This window comes from Dermacentor variabilis, chromosome 9 (assembly GCF_050947875.1).
Source record: "Dermacentor variabilis isolate Ectoservices chromosome 9, ASM5094787v1, whole genome shotgun sequence".
Lineage (NCBI taxonomy): Eukaryota > Metazoa > Arthropoda > Arachnida > Ixodida > Ixodidae > Dermacentor > Dermacentor variabilis.
In genome coordinates, this window is record NC_134576.1 from 121,500,975 (window position 1) to 121,518,588 (window position 17,614).

General features: G+C 49.8%; 1 long non-coding RNA gene across 1 annotated transcript in view; it reads right to left on the reverse strand.

The window, feature by feature from the left end:
- LOC142557394 (uncharacterized) overlaps positions 1-17,614 on the reverse strand; it is a 64,154-nt gene that overhangs the window by 3,304 nt on the left and 43,236 nt on the right. Inside the window, exons 2-3 of the long non-coding RNA XR_012822766.1 lie at positions 13,697-13,817; positions 686-747 (exon numbers count right to left, since the gene is read on the reverse strand). This is a non-coding gene — a long non-coding RNA (uncharacterized LOC142557394). The remainder of the gene's footprint in view (positions 1-685; positions 748-13,696; positions 13,818-17,614) is intronic.

The following is a 17,614-nucleotide window of genomic DNA, read 5'->3' on the forward strand; positions in this document are numbered from 1 at the left end:
GTATAACAGCTGTGTCTTACCAGCACTCATGTACGGGGCAGAAACCTGGAGGCTTACGAAAAGGGTTCTACTTAAATTGAGGACGACGCAACGAGCTATGGAAAGAAGAATGATAGGTGTAACGTTAAGGGATAAGAAAAGAGCAGATTGAGTGAGGGAACAAACTCGAGTTAATGACATCTCAGTTGAAATCAAGAAAAAGAAATGGGCATGGGCAGAACTTGTAATGAGGAGGGAAGATAACCTACGGGCATTAATGGTTACGGACTGGATTCCAAGGGAAGGGAAGCGTAGCAGGGGGCGGCAGAAAATGAGGTGGGCGGATGAGATTAAGAAGTCTGCAGGGACAACATGGTCACAATTAGTACATGACCGGGGTAGTTGGAGAAGTATGGGAGGGGTCTTTGCCCTGCAGTGGGCGTAACCAGGCTGATGATATATATATATATATATATATATATATATATATATATATATATATATATATATATATATATATATGCCACAGGCGCACCACTATTTACACCATGCACGTTGGTCCGCAAGTATGCTGCCCATCAGACAGAATATTTATTAAGCATATCCACACTTCCTTGAGTGCGGGAGGACGCTAAACGAAAGGAAAACGTAGTGTCCGTCTGGTTATGTATGTGATATTTTCCTTTCATTTAATCTCTCTACGTACCATTGAAGAGAGGCTGTTTTTGAGGTGGAGGATGGTCGTCTTGAAGTGAGTACACATGCACCCTGCATGGTAGAAAGGATAGAAAATTTAGAAAACTTGGCAATCAGTCACAGAAATAGACACTGTACCACTTGCTGCAGAATGATTTGGAGATGTTCTAGCTAGTTGCGCGAAAAAAACATTGTGATGTCGGTTCACACAAAGTACCATTGTGTGGCCTCCGGGTGCGGCAGTAACTACAGCACGCAGTAATTGCTCTTGGCTGTACAAACGTGCAACGTGGATCAGCTGTGGCGTATGTACACGCTGTGAACTAAATCGTCTGTATTGGTTTCCACTCGACAAAGGCGGCAGTGTCTTTGGATTGCTAGCGTGAACTGGAAAATCTCACTCTCTTATTACTTAGCGCAGAAATGAGCATAGTTGTGCTTGTGTGCCGGCAACCCAATGCAACCTCGAGACATCCAAGCGTTAGTCGTTATAGAATATTTGCATCGGCTACCGGCATAGTTCTCGCGCATTTCAAGTCTACATGTGTCATACCTGTGCAGTCCTCCTGTATCAGGGCATATATCCCAATAGAGAAATACACCAGACCATGTCATGTGTTTCTTTGTCGTTTACACCAGAGCGCTTGTTTCAGTGGGAGGGCGCAAGTTGCAGAACAAGTGCATAAAAGCGTGATAAAGAATACTTGCACGAACAAAAATTGAATGAATAAGCATGGCGGTCGCTATTCCATGTGATTAGAGTGTTCCTCCTTGTTATGCAACCATAATGAGCGTTGGCTGTCTCACGTCGCAGTTTTGGATGTCGCATTCCCCACTGATTTTGTTGCATCAATCAGTCACCGTAGGTGAACAAAACAGATGAACTATCTAAATCCGGCGCACATCGCGTGACAATGCGTGGTCAAGTCGGACGAGCACACTGCTCCCTTGAGTGAATTATGGTGCTCTTCTAGGCGCATGTTGAGGCACCGGCCAGTCTGCTTGCCCCATGAAGAATTCACCAAGTATAAACGTGATCAAGAGAAAAGAATACAGTAACCCTGGCGGATACGAGCCAAATTTGGGGTATTCTTAACTAAGCAAGCCTCCACTACGCGGGTGCCTTAATTCACTTGTGCACTGGTAGGCACATGTATTTCCAGCAAAGAATAAAGTAATCAGGGCATGCACAACAGTTCACAATTGAATTGAGAAAGGCAATGAAGCAAGCGAGGCTTGCTTGGTTAAAGACACCGCCAAATTTGTGTAGTGTGTGCCAGAGGCAATGTACTCTATTCCTTCCATGCGGTCAAATGTACGTAGGGCAGACTGGCTGGCCACGAGGTAGCGCTCTGTGTGTCCTCATTCTTCTCACTCTCCGTGTTGTTGTTTTTTCTATTTACCTGCCTTAAAATGGAGTTACGATGGAGTTAAATGGAGTTAAGATTCTGTTGTGTATTTGCCTTTCCGATCATTCGTATATGCGAGACCGTCGCATGTTTCACGCATTTCGTCAAGGGCATAATGGCGCCCGCTTATTCCTCCGAGGGTTCGTCGCTTGCTTCCGCGACTGTCAGCTGCCCTCAGAGTCCGATGACCCTACTTCAACACTGAAAAAACTCTCGAAGCACACAAAACGTTTTGCAGGATCTACGCAGAAGCCAAGCGAACTCAAATCACAACAGTTGGCACGTGCAAATGAGTGAGCGGGCTGAATTATGGCGAACCGGCTCCACGGTGTAAGATTTTCTATCTATCATATATTATACCATCATCATCATCATCAGCCTTGGTACGCCCACTGCAGGGCAAAGGCCTCTCCCATACTTCTCTAACTACCCCGGTCATGTACTAATTGTGGCCATGTTCTCCCTGCAAACTTCTTAATTTCATCCTCCCACCTAACTTCCTGCCGCCCCCTGCTACGCTTCCCTTTCCTTGGAATCCAGTCCACAACCCTTAACGACCATCGGTTATTTTCCCTCCTCATTACATGCCCTGCCCATGCCCATTTCTTTTTCTTGATTTCAACTAAGATGTCATTAACTCGCGTTTGTTCTCTCACACAATCTGCTCTTTTTCTTATCCCTTAACGTCACACCTATCATTCTTCTTTCCATAGCTCGTTGCGTCGTCCTCAATTTGAGTAGAACTACTTTCGTAAGCCTCCAGGTTTCTGCCCCGTGCTTCTTATGTACCAGTTTCTTCCGTGGCTAATTCGAGTTCATTATATATATATATATATATATATATATATATATATATATATATATATATATATATATATATATATATAACCTTATGCCGTGACCAGCTCTACCGACGACGCCGTCGTCGGTTGCGCGTCCTAGTCCTAACCGACGCTCAAGTCACGTGACCGCTTCGGAGCTCCGACACAGGATGCCATTGCAATAGTGCCGAGAATCAAGGACACGATGAAAGAATTTTAAACCTCCTCGCCTAGAATATGCTACTGAAAGTATTCTAAACCTTCACATTTCGGCCGCGCATGCGCCGTCGATATAAGGACAGCACGGCGGCACCGGTGCTGACGGTAAGAACGTGCCTCGAGTGTGTGGGTGATTAATCCCGCAATAATATTTTTTCTATGTTGAATTGTACAGATCTGATGCCAATAAGTACTGGCCAGCGTGCAGGTGTTGAGCAGTGAACTCTCAACAGACCTTGCAACATTTTGGCACGAGAAGCCAATGCGCAGCTCTCGGTACCTTGCGTTTGCGTAATTAGATTAAAAGGCGTACGTTTTCGAAGAAAAGAGCTAATAATTAATGGTTCATTGCTGCAATATTCCGAGGTATCTAATGCGCGCATTGTGTCATACTTATGTGAAGTGGATTAGCTGAGAGGATTTCATCTTATATATATATCGCGAATAGCGCAGCTAATTCCGTGCTTGTTTGTAGCGTTATCGCAGCTTAGAGTGACCATGTTACGTTTGAAAGCTATGCAATGGTGCCGTCAATTCATTTCCTCTATAGCTAAAGCCTTACCTCGACGTACGTGGACGTGTTTTGAGCAATCGTCGGCGTATAATGCGTTGCCCCCGCTGCGTTAAAACCAAACAGCGGTACTTCGACAAGCGTCACACCGTGATGCGTTATGATCAACGGTATGTTTGTAATGTTTGTAACTAAGCCGACATAGTACAGGCAAGAACAAGCGGTTGAAAACGTTTGCGCTTCTGTTCATCGCTGTTGGCCTCTTCGAAAACTTTTTGTGAAGTAACTTCTCAAAAATTGGCACTGTTAACCTTGGCTTTTTTTTAATCTGTGCCATTTTTATTCTGATATGTGGAAACATTAACACCGTCGGCGTTCTGTGGTGGTAGCTGCAAGGCGCATGCGCTGGCCGAGCGCTGTGCGTTTAGCTGCAAAAAAACAACGAAGCCAAGTGAGCGCGCCGCAGCGCTCTGCTCGTTCAGTTCGTACAAAGCCATGTCAGAGTAAAACTAGGACACAGTAAAGCCAGGGCAGAGTAAAGCCAGGGCACGGCAAAGCCAGGGCACGGCAAAGCCAGAGCAGAGTAAAGCCAGGGCACAGTACGGCCAGGGCAGAGCAAAGCCAGATCAGACTAAAGCCAGAGCAAACTAAAGCCAGGGCAGAGTAAAGCCAGGGCAGAGTACGGCCAGGGCACAGTGCGGCCAGGGCACAGTACGGCCAGGGCAGAGCAAAGCCAGAGCAGACTAAAGCCAGAGCAAAGTAAAGCCAGAGCAAAGTAAAGCCAGAGCAAAGTAAAGCCAGAGCAAAGTAAAGCCAGGGCAGAGTAAAGCCAGGGCAGAGTACGGCCAGGGCACAGTACGGCGAGGGCACAGTACGGCCAGGGCAGAGCAAAGCCAGAGCAGACTAAAGCCAGAGCAAAGTAAAGCCAGGGCAGAGTAAAGCCAGGGCAGAGTAAAGCCAGGGCAGAGTGCAGCCAGGGCAGAGTAAGGCCAGGGCAGAGTAAAGCCAGGGCAGAGTAAAGACAGGGCACAGCAAAGCCAGGGCACAGCAAAGCCAGGGCACAGCAAAGCCAGGGCACGGCAAAGCCAGAGCAGAGTAAAGCCAGGGCACAGTACGGCCAGGGCAGAGCAAAGCCAGATCAGACTAAAGCCAGATCAGACTAAAGCCAGAGCAAACTAAAGCCAGGGCAGAGTAAAGCCAGGGCAGAGTACGGCCAGGGCACAGTACGGCCAGGGCACAGTACGGCCAGGGCAGAGCAAAGCCAGAGCAGACTAAAGCCAGAGCAGACTAAAGCCAGAGCAAAGTAAAGCCAGGGCAGAGTAAAGCCAGGGCAGAGTAAAGCCAGGGCAGAGTAAAGCCAGGGCAGAGTAAAGACAGGGCAGAGTAAAGACAGGGCACAGCAAAGCCAGGGCACAGCAAAACCAGGGCACGGCAAAGCCAGGGCACGGCAAAGCCAGGGCACAGTACGGCCAGGGCAGAGCAAAGCCAGAGCAGACTAAAGCCAGAGCAAAGTAAAGCCAGGGCAGAGTAAAGCCAGGGCAGAGTAAAGCCAGGGCAGAGTACAGCCAGGGCAGAGTACGGCCAGGGCAGAGTACGGCCAGGGCACAGTACGGCCAGGGCACCGTACAGCCAGGGCAGAGCAAAGCCAGAGCAGACTAAAGCCAGAGCAAAGTAAAGCCAGAGCAAAGTAAAGCCAGGGCAGAGTAAAGCCAGGGCAGAGTAAAGACAGGGCACAGCAAAGCCAGGGCACAGCAAAGCCAGAGCAGAGTAAAGCCAGGGCACAGTACGGCCAGGGCAGAGCAAAGCCAGATCAGACTAAAGCCAGAGCAAACTAAAGCCAGGGCAGAGTAAAGCCAGGGCAGAGTACGGCCAGGGCAGAGTACGGCCAGGGCACAGTGCGGCCAGGGCACAGTACGGCCAGGGCAGAGCAAAGCCAGAGCAGACTAAAGCCAGAGCAAAGTAAAGCCAGGGCAGAGTAAAGCCAGGGCAGAGTAAAGCCAGGGCAGAGTACGGCCAGGGCACAGTACGGCCAGGGCAGAGCAAAGCCAGAGCAGACTAAAGCCAGAGCAAAGTAAAGCCAGGGCAGAGTAAAGCCAGGGCAGAGTAAAGCCAGGGCAGAGTACAGCCAGGGCAGAGTAAAGCCAGGGCAGAGTAAAGACAGGGCACAGCAAAGCCAGGGCACAGCAAAGCCAGGGCACGGCAAAGCCAGAGCAGAGTAAAGCCACGGCACAGTACGGCCAGGGCAGAGTAAAGCCAGGGCAGAGTAAAGCCAGGGCAGAGTACGGCCAGGGCACAGTACGGCCAGGGCACAGTACGGCCAGGGCAGAGCAAAGCCAGAGCAGACTAAAGCCAGAGCAAAGTAAAGCCAGAGCAAAGTAAAGCCAGGGCAGAGTAAAGCCAGGGCAGAGTAAAGCCAGGGCAGAGTAAAGCCAGGGCAGAGTAAAGCCAGGGCAGAGTAAAGCCAGGGCAGAGTACAGCCAGGGCACAGTGCGGCCAGGGCACAGTGCGGCCAGGGCAGAGCAAAGCCCGAGCAGACTAAATCCAGGGCAGAGCGAAGCCAGAGCAGACTAAAGCCAGAGCAAAGTAAAGCCAGGGCAGAGTAAAGCCAGGGCAGAGTAAAGCCAGGGCAGAGTAAAGCCAGGGCAGAGTAAAGCCAGGGCAGAGTAAAGCCAGGGCAGAGTAAAGCCAGGGCAGAGTAAAGCCTGGGCAGAGTACAGCCAGAGCAGAGTAAAGCCAGGGCACAGTACGGCCAGGGCACAGTACGGCCAGGGCAGAGCAAAGCCAGAGCAGACTAAATCCAGGGCAGAGCAAAGCCAGAGCAGACTAAAGCCAGAGCAGACTAAAGCCAGAGCAAACTAAAGCCAGGGCAGAGTAAAGCCAGGGCAGAGTACAGCCAGGGCAGAGTAAAGCCAGGGCAGAGTAAAGCCAGGGCACAGTAAAGCCAGGGCACAGTACGGCCAGGGCACAGTACGGCCAGGGCAGAGCAAAGCCAGAGCAGACTAAATCCAGGGCAGAGCAAGGCCAGAGCAGACTAAAGCCAGAGCAGACTAAAGCCAGAGCAGACTAACGCCAGAGCAAACTAAAGCCAGGGCAGAGTAAAGCCAGGGCAGAGTAAAGCCAGGGCAGAGTACAGCCAGGGCAGAGTAAAGCCAGGGCACAGTACGGCCAGGGCACAGTACGGCCAGGGCAGAGCAAAGCCAGAGCAGACTAAATCCAGGGCAGAGCAAGGCCAGAGCAGACTAAAGCCAGAGCAGACTAAAGCCAGAGCAAACTAAAGCCAGGGCAGAGTAAAGCCAGGGCAGAGTAAAGCCAGGGCAGAGTACAGCCAGGGCAGAGTAAAGCCAGGGCACAGTACGGCCAGGGCACAGTACGGCCAGGGCAGAGCAAAGCCAGAGCAGAGTCACATTTAATTCAGATCAAAGTAAATTCAGAGCAGAGTTCTGACTTTTGCTGCCGGCATCAATAATTGCGCGCGCCAGCATTTCAGCGGCCTTGCTGAGGAGGCGTGCGCAAATAACGCTTAGTGGTGCGTACATTGGTCCGAGTGGAACAGACTGCAAAAGTCAGGCTAAATCTGTATAATACTTTCATAGGGTGTCGAATAAACGCCTATCGTTTTCCGTCGGTCTCATTTCCTGGCATGATCGAGGTGCGAAGCAGCTAAGCTACCAATCTTGCCAGCGTTGTGCCGGGTGCCTATAGTATCTACCAGGGCGCTGTGACAAAGTTTCTGGTGCTGCGTGTCCAGGGCTGCCAACTCGAGAAAATTTTCCCAGATTAAGGTAAATTTTAAGGTCTGTGGTGGAATGAGGGAAATCTTGTTAGTTTGAGAGAAATATTGGGCTCCGCATGTAGCTGTAACTTTACATTGGTTAAATTATGGGGCTTTACGTGCCAAAACCACGATCTAATTATGAAGCACGTGGTAGTGAGGGGCTCAAGAAATTCGGGCCAACTGGGGTTCTTTAGCGGGCGCCTAAATCTAAGTACGCGTGTGTTTTTCGCATTTCGCCCCCGTCAAAATGCCACCGCAGTGGCCTGGATTCGATCCCGCTACCTCGTGCTCAGCAGCCTAGCACATAACCATTAAGCAACGACGGCGGAATAGAGGTAATTCATATGTCCTTTTTTTTTCTGAGACACCATCAAATATCAGCGGCTTTGGCTACGTTTGGGTTATTCCCTCCAGCCGTTTAGCGGTTGGTTGCGCGATCATCTGGCAACACAGGAGCACTCGAACAACAACTTGCTGTAAAAATTTACAAAAATAAAAGCCGTTATTTAAGCAGTATCGTGTTCTCATGAGGTGCACTACATTTAAGCCGGAGATGGGGTTCCGTTTGTCAGTCTGAATCTCCCGGTAAATACTTCCCCTCGCCAATTTGTTTTGGCCATGGTTTTAGGCCGCTGACCTAACTTTTGCGAAATTTTCGCGCGGCGTAAAGGCTACCAATAATATTTCTACATCGTAAAAATGGACGTAAAGAAGAAAACAGCGAATGTATAGTATTATGTAATTATTTGGGCGAGCGAAGGAAATATCGGCTTAGACATCTGCAGAAATAGGGAAATTTCAGGCGTCCGGTAGGGAAATTCTGGCTTTCCGTGTTGGTATGCCTGGCTGCGTCGCGCCACGTCACCTCCGCGTACAGTTAGAACATCTTGTGAGCAGCTCAAGCGCAAAGCTAAGACTTGCTATCGCTTTCAATGTTTCGCCTTCGAACGGAGCTGCCAATTGGAATTTTTAATGCGAAGAATTCTTATCCGAGTTCAGTCACTTTCCCGTGGGCGGGTACGGTCTCGCAGGTGTCTCGCTGTTTTCGTGGACCGGTCCCGGCGACAGGGTTGTGTGGGTTATGTTATGGGTTAGGTGGCACAGGGTTGACTGGGTATGTGCACTGGTTACGGAGGCACGGATGCCACTGGGTTTGAGCTTATTGCTTTCGCTCTTACATCTTGTCGTTACAATGATTCTGTCTGATTTAGTATACATGTAAACACTAGAGCATATAATATCTACATAACTATTAGCTGCACATCAATTACATTATTCATACAATGGCTCTATACAAATATTGACTGCTTCGCATTATGTAGACACCAACTACAGTTGAATACAACACATTTTTTTTTTAATTTCTTTATGTGGCGGTAGTGGGCAGCATGTCCGTGATCTCACGCGCCACTGCTTGCCTAAAGACGATTCAAATAAATTTGAGTCCATGCTGCCTCCCATCTTTGGCCTCCACTACGAAATTCTTTTTTTTTCTCCGAGACAGCTCGTTTGTGGATTGCCGGACGCGTCCGCCCACCCCATTGAATGCCCGAAAATCTGTCGCAATAACACATCGCGGGCTGCTTATTTGTCCTCATATTTCGAAGGCAACAAAGAACAGCGTTAACAAACGCCCATATTAGGGTGAGACTCTCCAACTATTTCCTCGGGATAACCGGTATACTCTCTAAAAAAGTTTACACCCCCCTTTGGGGTGTATATCTGCCACGCAACGATAATCGTCATCTGCTTTGCTAGCGTTTCCTTTCTTGAAAACGCGGCGTCCGCTGGCCTTCCTGCCGGCAATGCGATATCATGCTGATAACGCGCATGCCGTTCGTTACTGGGAAGTACCGGCCTCGCAGCGATAAAGATAGGAAATGCGGGCAAGACAGATGACGTTTATCGTTGCGTGGCGAGATACGACTCATAGGGTGTAAACTTTTCTTAGAGTGAAGGTTAACATACGCTCGCGAAAACAGCCTCATTGTCTCTGCCCGCTAATTTCTCCTCATTGTTATAATTCCCGAGTTATTGAACAGTATACGGTTCGCAGGGAAGACAGATATAAACCACATACAAACAAAGCTAACCACTTCGCCGCCATCCCAACCTGTCCGACAAACACGCGCACGCGCGGGGGAACACGCGTTGGTAAGTACGAAACCAGAAAACTACGTGGCTCAACGTATGCGTGTCCCACATTCTCACGCTCAGGGAGCGCCAGGTTCGTTACAGACAACATTCTCTCCGCGATGCCAGTCGACCATCGCCCATATCGAAGCGCATACACCTTGCGCCTCACCTGCTCACACGGTAATGAATGACGCGCCGCCATCTCCGCCATTCATTGCGCACGCGTGTACACACGATTGCCCGCATTTCAAGCGAAACTCGAGATCTAATCGCCCGCCTTTGCCGGTCCCGAACTTTGCGCGCTACTGCTGCACGAACTTTGAAAGAGAAAAAGACGCGAACAGTGCACACCGCGCATGCGTATCACTTTCTAAAGTGGACAGCCGGCAAGCGCAGACGAGGGGGCCCAATTGTCCGCGATGAACGTTCGTCTCAAAGCTGTCGTCCTTTAAGCTGTACGACACGGCCGGCTAACGACGCCTGTGCATCTTGCGCAACGGGGACACTTTCAAACTCCCTCAGACGCGCTAGTCTCAGTGAAATGCTTTAGCTTGCCGAGCGATGCATGTTTTGTGTATTCGGAGTACCCGTGACGGACATTGCGCGTATCACTTTCATCTTGCGTCGTATATGCGCATCTCAAGTAGCGTGTTTTAGGCATGCCGCCCCTAGAAAAAAATCTATGAGCACTTCGCTGAGCTAAACTGCGATAGGCGAATTCCTATCTATGGCTGCCTCTGTTGCTGCTGTCTGGACTGTTCTGCGAACGGACGCCGCCGTGGCCACGAGCATGGGATGCAATCACAGCCATATGGAGACAAGGTTTGTCGCCGATGTGCGCGCACCCCCATGCGCATGCCCGCGCTCTCCCACGCGCCCACTCGTACGGCGCTACTGGCACGACGCCTCCTCTCCTTGCTCCCCTCGCCGGTGATCACCGCTTTCCTGCGTCCACCACGGACTGCGCACGGACACTCATGAGTCACTAAAGGCTTACGCCCTAATAACCTCTCTAGAAATCACTAAAGATCCGTCTCCTCTTCCTTTTCCTCCTGATATAACCAGCGCTGCGCGCAACTCGCTCTACGCCGACACAGAGCGCCTGCCATTGACTCGGCGACCGCACGCATATTATACGCGAACACGTGTATACGCAGCCGATTCTTACGCAGGCTCGCGCTCGCACTACAAATGGTTGCGCACCCTCGTCGATCGCTTGCAGCAACGCGCGCGACCGCTTCGCGCGACGCCGCGCATAGCGGCCACACGCGCGCGTATACGCACGCATATCGGCGAGCTTTTCCGCTCTCGCGTGCACAACTCGCACGGCGCAATCGGTCGCGCGCGCATTGAACGCAGCACCGTCGGCAGGCCGGCTGGTGCGAGCGGTTGCGCGAGACGTCACGCGTGCGATCGAGGTACAGGCCCCGCGTGTACGCCATACGCACGGCATTCAATAACTCCCAATCCGAGAGAGACTTTCAGCGAGCGCGCGTTCACCCAACGCTCACGACGCGCCCTCGCGACCGTGGCGTCCCGTTGCGACATCGCGTAATTCTCTATAACGCGAACGTGCTGCGCGCGCGGCGTATTAGCAACCTCCGCGAGGAAATGGCGTGAGGCCGCCGGCACTGCTACACTGCTGACGCTGCAATTGTTTCTTCGCGAAAGGAGCGTTGTTTGTTTTGCGTGCGAGAGCTCGCGATCCTTCACTGCGCAGGGGCTAACGGTGTGTGTGGCTTCACAGATTGCGCGCGGTAGGGAGGTTTAGGCATCAACAGTCCGGCGCGGGGGGAAGGGGGGGGGGAGGTCTCGCGAGCGGGGGTTTGGTCTGCGCACGAGGTCTCGTGATCCACGACTACTATATACTGCGGTAGACAGCCGCAACGTGGCCTGCAAAGCGCTTGGGCTTGTAGCTGTCGTGTGGTGCACTTATCTGCGGCAGCAGGAACAATGGCCGCGCTTCGCATGCAAGAAGCGGTTCGCGATTGCGATAGACAATGACAGGCTTCGAATTGACTTTGTGCGTGCATTGGTGCAGCGCCCGGACCACCGTAAAACGGTATTCGTATAGCAGCACTCCATGCGGAAAGATCCGCATACGCTTAACCTTATTTCGACATTTTTCTCCCTTCCGACCATACATGTGATGTTTACTCTTCGAGAACAGCATACTGTGAATCAAGACATGTCAGTGAGTATGCCGACACGCTTAAAACTGGTTTCGTGAAAAAACTGGCGCCGCTTGTGTTACCGGAGAATATTTCCGGTGAAACAAAGCTTTATGTGACGTTGTCAGAGCGCCACAATCTCTCGAAGGTGGGGCTCTCTATGTAAGCAGCCGACCGGACTACCATAGGTAGATTGATGGTCCACAATATAAATACCATAGTGAAAGGTACAAGATGTCCGCCACGTCAACCAAAACAAAAGGCTTTCTTGAAAAGACAGGCCGTTTCGGCCCCGCGCAAGAGGACCTTGTTCCCGAACACGATGACGCTCGAGTAATTCGCCAACACGTGACGCTGGTAGCAAGCACAAAAAATGACTGGTTTATTGCCATTACCTCTGTTCACCGTATGCAGGGCTGTTTGCATCAACGGCAACTCCGGATAAACGTCTCGTCATTTATTTTAATGCCTTTGCTTTCATCGTGGTCGTCGTAAGGTCCACTTTTTTTTCGATTCAGTGCCTAAACCTAACCAGACGGGCTTCCGTTGCTTCTTGAACGTCATTAGTGATCGTTTCAGAACTGTGTTGATATGAGATATCGGTGCGGATGTGAGATGCGACGACGATGATATGACGACGACGGCATGACAACGATGCAATGACAACGAGTACGTTGCAATGACGGCGACAGCGGGGCGATGCCGGACTGACAAGGACAGATCGACGTTATCATGACTGCACGGTCGCTACAGCGCGAGTACAACGGCGTGATAACAATGGGTATGATGATGATGATGATGATGATGATGATGATGATGATGATGATGATGATGATGATGATGCTGATGATGATGATATGACGAAGATTGCCTGAAGGCGACGGCATGTTCGACGGCGGAGAGACGACCGATAAATGACGAAAAACATTCATACCTGCAGGAGCACGTGCACGCAATAATGCATAACGCAGGGTGATACGTATATATGCTCATACAGACAATAGTCGCTTGCGTTTCGGAGAGACTGTCTGGTAGCGAGGACCGAAAAACGGACACTTCTATTCTGAGACCAACCAACGTAATCTTGCTGAGCCATGCGCATGTTTTCTTGTTTGTCACTATTGACAAATCCCGAGCTATACTGTGGTTCCAATGGCCTAGACCTACACAATATATTTCAGCAGGTTTCTAAGATACTAAATACTAAAGAAACAAATTTTACTCAGTAGAGTACTAAATGATCATATTCTAAAAGTATTTGGTAATGTGCAAAATACTTCGAAAACGTTTTGTACAATTAAGCATGCTTTCTAAATACAGGACGTTTGAGAAATAAACAAAGTTCGCATCGTTGAAGCGCTATTTTCTCAAGCTAAGTAAAAGAAATTGCCAACTTCTTGGTTGTCGTTGTTGTCGTCGTCGTTGTTGTTCCCACCTAGGGAACATGTTCATTTCTTCTGCTGAAGTGCTGATTGGCTGGGGCGCCTGTTTCCGTCTGACGCGCGCCCCAGCGCAGCCAATCAGAACCTCAGCAGCAGAAGAAATGAACATGTTCACTAGGTGGACACCTACACAATAACACCCCCTCCCCGTCACCCCACCCGATTTATCGAGAAAACTTTAACACCGGTTTCCTTATTCTAATACAGGCGAAATTAAATGCAGAAATACTATCATTACGCAACCGCTGACGAGTTTCTAATGAAATTTCTTGCATTTAGGAGGGAAAAAATCTGAATTGAGCAAGCAGATTTCTTATTTATGGCGTCTCAGTTTGTTTACGAAAATTTTCGAAAGTAAGTAACTATTAAAGAAAATCGCGTCACAAAGTTTACATATCCTTGACTACGCAGCAAAAACCCATACCGCAGATCTGCAAACAAAATTGGTTAGACCATCTGCAGCGGACAAATGCGATATACGATTTTAGCGATCACGTGAAATTGTAGCAATTACTACGAAGGTTCCGCAATACTCACGAATTAGTGGCGTATATGCACAGAGCGTGGTATCCGGAGCGAGTGCCAAAACATCGCGGTGTCCTCTTCGTCTTCCGTCACCACCTTGTGCGTCATGACGTCACGGCTGGTACACCTCCTGCTGGAAACGAAGCCGAACATCACCGTCTCACCATTATGTAGGATCACAAAAGTCACGATATGTTCACAGATTTCTATGCTCCCTGTTTTGCGGGCAGCTCGAATCGGCCATGCTTGCCACCAGTGTCGTAGCCAGGGCGTGACACAGCAATCACGACCCCCCCCCCCCCCGCTTTCCTCCCTTCCCAAAATTTCTGTGTGCCGCCCAGCCCCCCTCCCCTCTTCCCCCTGTCATCCCTTCCCCCTTCACGGTCAAATGGGTGTACCCCCGGCCCGAAAAAAAATTTTGGCTACGTCACTGCTTGCCACGGCGGACCTTCCTAATTTATGTTAATGCTCACAGTCCCTATGTAGTAATAAATATCAGCTTATCTCGTCCAGGCAGCTTTATGATATCACAAGGAGCTCATTCAGTCATTCGAGAGTGCCCTTGTCACACCCGCCGTCTGAACACCATCGCCCGTTCCGGTTAGCTGTGAAGAAATTATGCGACATGCCCTTAAAGGCACTGTGAAACATTAAGGCTTGGTGCGAACACATAATGTCTTGTTCGAATTAGCCCGCGAGAAGATGGCAATGTTGATGGCTGCGTGCCACTCGCTTTGGTTAAGGAACGAACAATGCCACAGCCCCTTCGCCTAACGCCGAAGCGAGTGCCAGGCATACCTCGACGAAAGCGAACGTGCATCACTTATGCATGAACGACGACGCCTTTGTGAGCGGTTAACAAGGTGAAGTACGTTACAGCCGCTGTACTTTGTAGCACCCGTGTTCGTTACAACACAATGGAAACTGACCTAACTATTGCTGTTATCCCACCCCATACGCAATCGTCCGGTGCGGGGTCTTTAAGGAAAGAAAGAAAGAAAGAGAGAAAGAAAGAAAGGAAGAAAGAAAGAAAGAAAGAAAGAAAGAAAGAAAGAAAGAAAGAAAGAAAGAAAGAAAGAAAGAAAGAAAGAAAGAAAGAAAGAAAGAAAGAAAGAGAGAAAGGAAGTAAATTAAATGTTGACGGAAAGCCTACATAGCAGGCGAAGCGATGACATCAATATAATGATTATCGGAGCTACGAAAAAGCGCTCAATGCTACAACCGACCGACTGACCGACCGACCGGATTGACTTATGCCTAGAGAAAGATCATTACCGTCAAAGATGGCGCAGTGGCATGCTGGATTAATTTTTACCAATCCGGCTTCTCCGAAACGTCTCCGAAAGTGTGTGCACTTGAGTTGAATGTACTCCTTTCTCACTCATCGCAATTCCGTCGCAGCGACCATGGTAGAAGACTACGGGCCCTCGGAATCGGTAGCAGACCGGTGCCGACGCAGTCACCAAGGCGCATAGCAAAAGTTGACAGTCACTTTAGCATACGCGAAAGAGGACGAAGGCGAAAGCCTGCGAGCTCATTAGACATTCATTACATCACTCTTGACATCCTCATTCGAATGCATCGTTACCTCCTATGGCTTTCTCTTCACTTGTTTTTCTCACCCCGTCCACCGCTCCCTCCCTTTTCTTCACGCCTTTCTTTTTTCCCCGCTCTTCTTTCCGTCTTTACTTTCCCTTTCACTTCCCCTAGTGCAGGGTAGCAAACCGGAGGTTTCAACTCTGGTTAACCTCCCTACCTTTCTGTCCTTTGCATATATATCTCTCTCTTTCATTCTCTCTGTTTTTATCTTGTTCACCTTTTTGTTCGCCTAGAGATGGCCACTGGTTCTGCGGGGTTAATGGCGCGTTAGAACGGTCGTGGCAAGCCTATGAAGACCATTAAGACACATACGCAAGTTCACTTAATTTTTTTTATTATTTTAGCATTCCAATCCATGAGGGTAGCTACACGGGCTTCCATATATGGTGCCTTCTACTTTCTTGTAGCGCAGGCAGAATGAGAGGGACACGGAAAGGCAGGTCAGACAGACAGACAACTTTAAAGAACAGACTTATTTCCAGTCCTCGCAGGCGTACTTATACTCCTCAAAACGTCGCAAGACGCATGTACATTGCTCGATACGTATGACCAAAATCGGGAAAACCACACGCGGGCACTTTTGTGGCCACACCGATTATTTAGAAGGATCTCCGTCCGACGCGAACACAGATAATCGGGCTCTTTTATTGATAAAGAAATCGACGGCTTACTGACGCTTGCGCTGGAATTTTGGCGCCATAACGCCGGACATTCGTCGAATCATTTCAACGCGTGAGCTATCTGAGCGCATTCGCCCTAATAAGTGTCGTGGCCAAACGACGGCGCTGTCACGAACGAAAACCGCCGGCAACAATATACGAGCGAATCGAACGAGCGGCTTATACACCGCAATCCGAAGTCCCGCGTGCCTGCAACAAAAAGAGGCCGCATCGAAAGTGGCAAGGGCAGAGGTTGCGAGCACTGTTACGCGGAAATAAGGAACAACGTATAAGCGAAGCCGAAAGCCACAAAAAAATAATAATAATAATAAACTGGCCACAATGGCCCTCGCAACAATGCGCGTATATACGCGCGTCGCTTTGTACAAGCGCTGCCGAGTACAATGCGCGTTCCATGTACGCACGCCGTATACAGAGAACGGTAATAAAGCCGGCAATGTACGCGACGGCTCGCACAGGTGACCCCTGCGCGTACAAATTGCGTTCGAATGGAAGCAACTTCCTCCCTCGATCGGCTGCCAACTTCCTCTCCACTTCCGCCCACGTTTGCCTCGCGGCTCGGGAAAAGCGGCGGCGGTGTATCATTCCACGGGAGCGTATATATATATATATATATATATATATATATATATATATATATATATATATATATAAGCGATCGGGCGTTCTCCTGTCCAGCTGTGTTACAGCGCTAAGTGATGTTTGTTTGGTCTTCATTCGCCCCATTCGCGCCCGTTCGTGAACGGAAAAAGAGGACAGTGCATCTCACGCTGTGGCTGATGTTTGTTTGTTTGTTTGTTTGTTTGTGTGAACATTTTGCGTCAGTGCGTGTGCGTGGGTGCGAGCTTCTGCCTTTCTGTCTGTCTACGCGTGGGTTCCTTCTAGCTTTTTTCTCCCTAGCTTTCTTTCTAACTTTATTCTTAATTTATGCTCCCCTCTTCCATCTCTTCTACTCCCTCTCCGTATACTTTCTGGTTCTCTCCTTTCTTTCTGTCATTCATTTATTTTGTCTTTCTATCTCAACAACTTCTTCTCCGACATTCGTCTCCTTTTTTCTCTCTCTCTCTTTCTCCCTCGCTTCCTCGCCATAAGCGCATCCATCGCACTTGCTGCAAGCGTCCCTCCGGTGCTAGCAGACTCATCAATAACGATCGGATTTTGTCTGGCCGCGCTTTTGTCGCTCGATACCTGCACCCGTATCCTTTTCGCTCAAAAAGACTCCGGTTGGCCTTAATTGGTCTTTGTTTCGCGCAGTCCTCGTTCACGCGCGTCCTTCTACTTGTCCCGCTAGGGCGAGTGTGTCTGTAGGAGGTTGGTGAAAGGAGGAGGGGGAAGGAGGCCATGTACAAAATCGTCGGAATAACCAAGCAGGCGCGCCCGCTCAAATTGCGTAGCCAAGTTTGTTGCTGCAGCGTCGAGCAGACGGCATCGACGCCGCTTGCCGTTGCCGCTTTTGTCTTGTGGATATATATGCGTGTGAGCGTGTGTGTGTGTGTGTGTGTGTGAGCACGTGTGAGTGTGAGAGCGTGTGTGTGTGAGCACGTGTGAGTGTGAGAGCGTGTGTGTGTGAGCACGTGTGAGTGTGAGAGCGTGTGAGTATGAGAGCGTGCGAGTGTGAGCGCGTGGGAGTGTGAGCGTGTGTGTGTGTGTG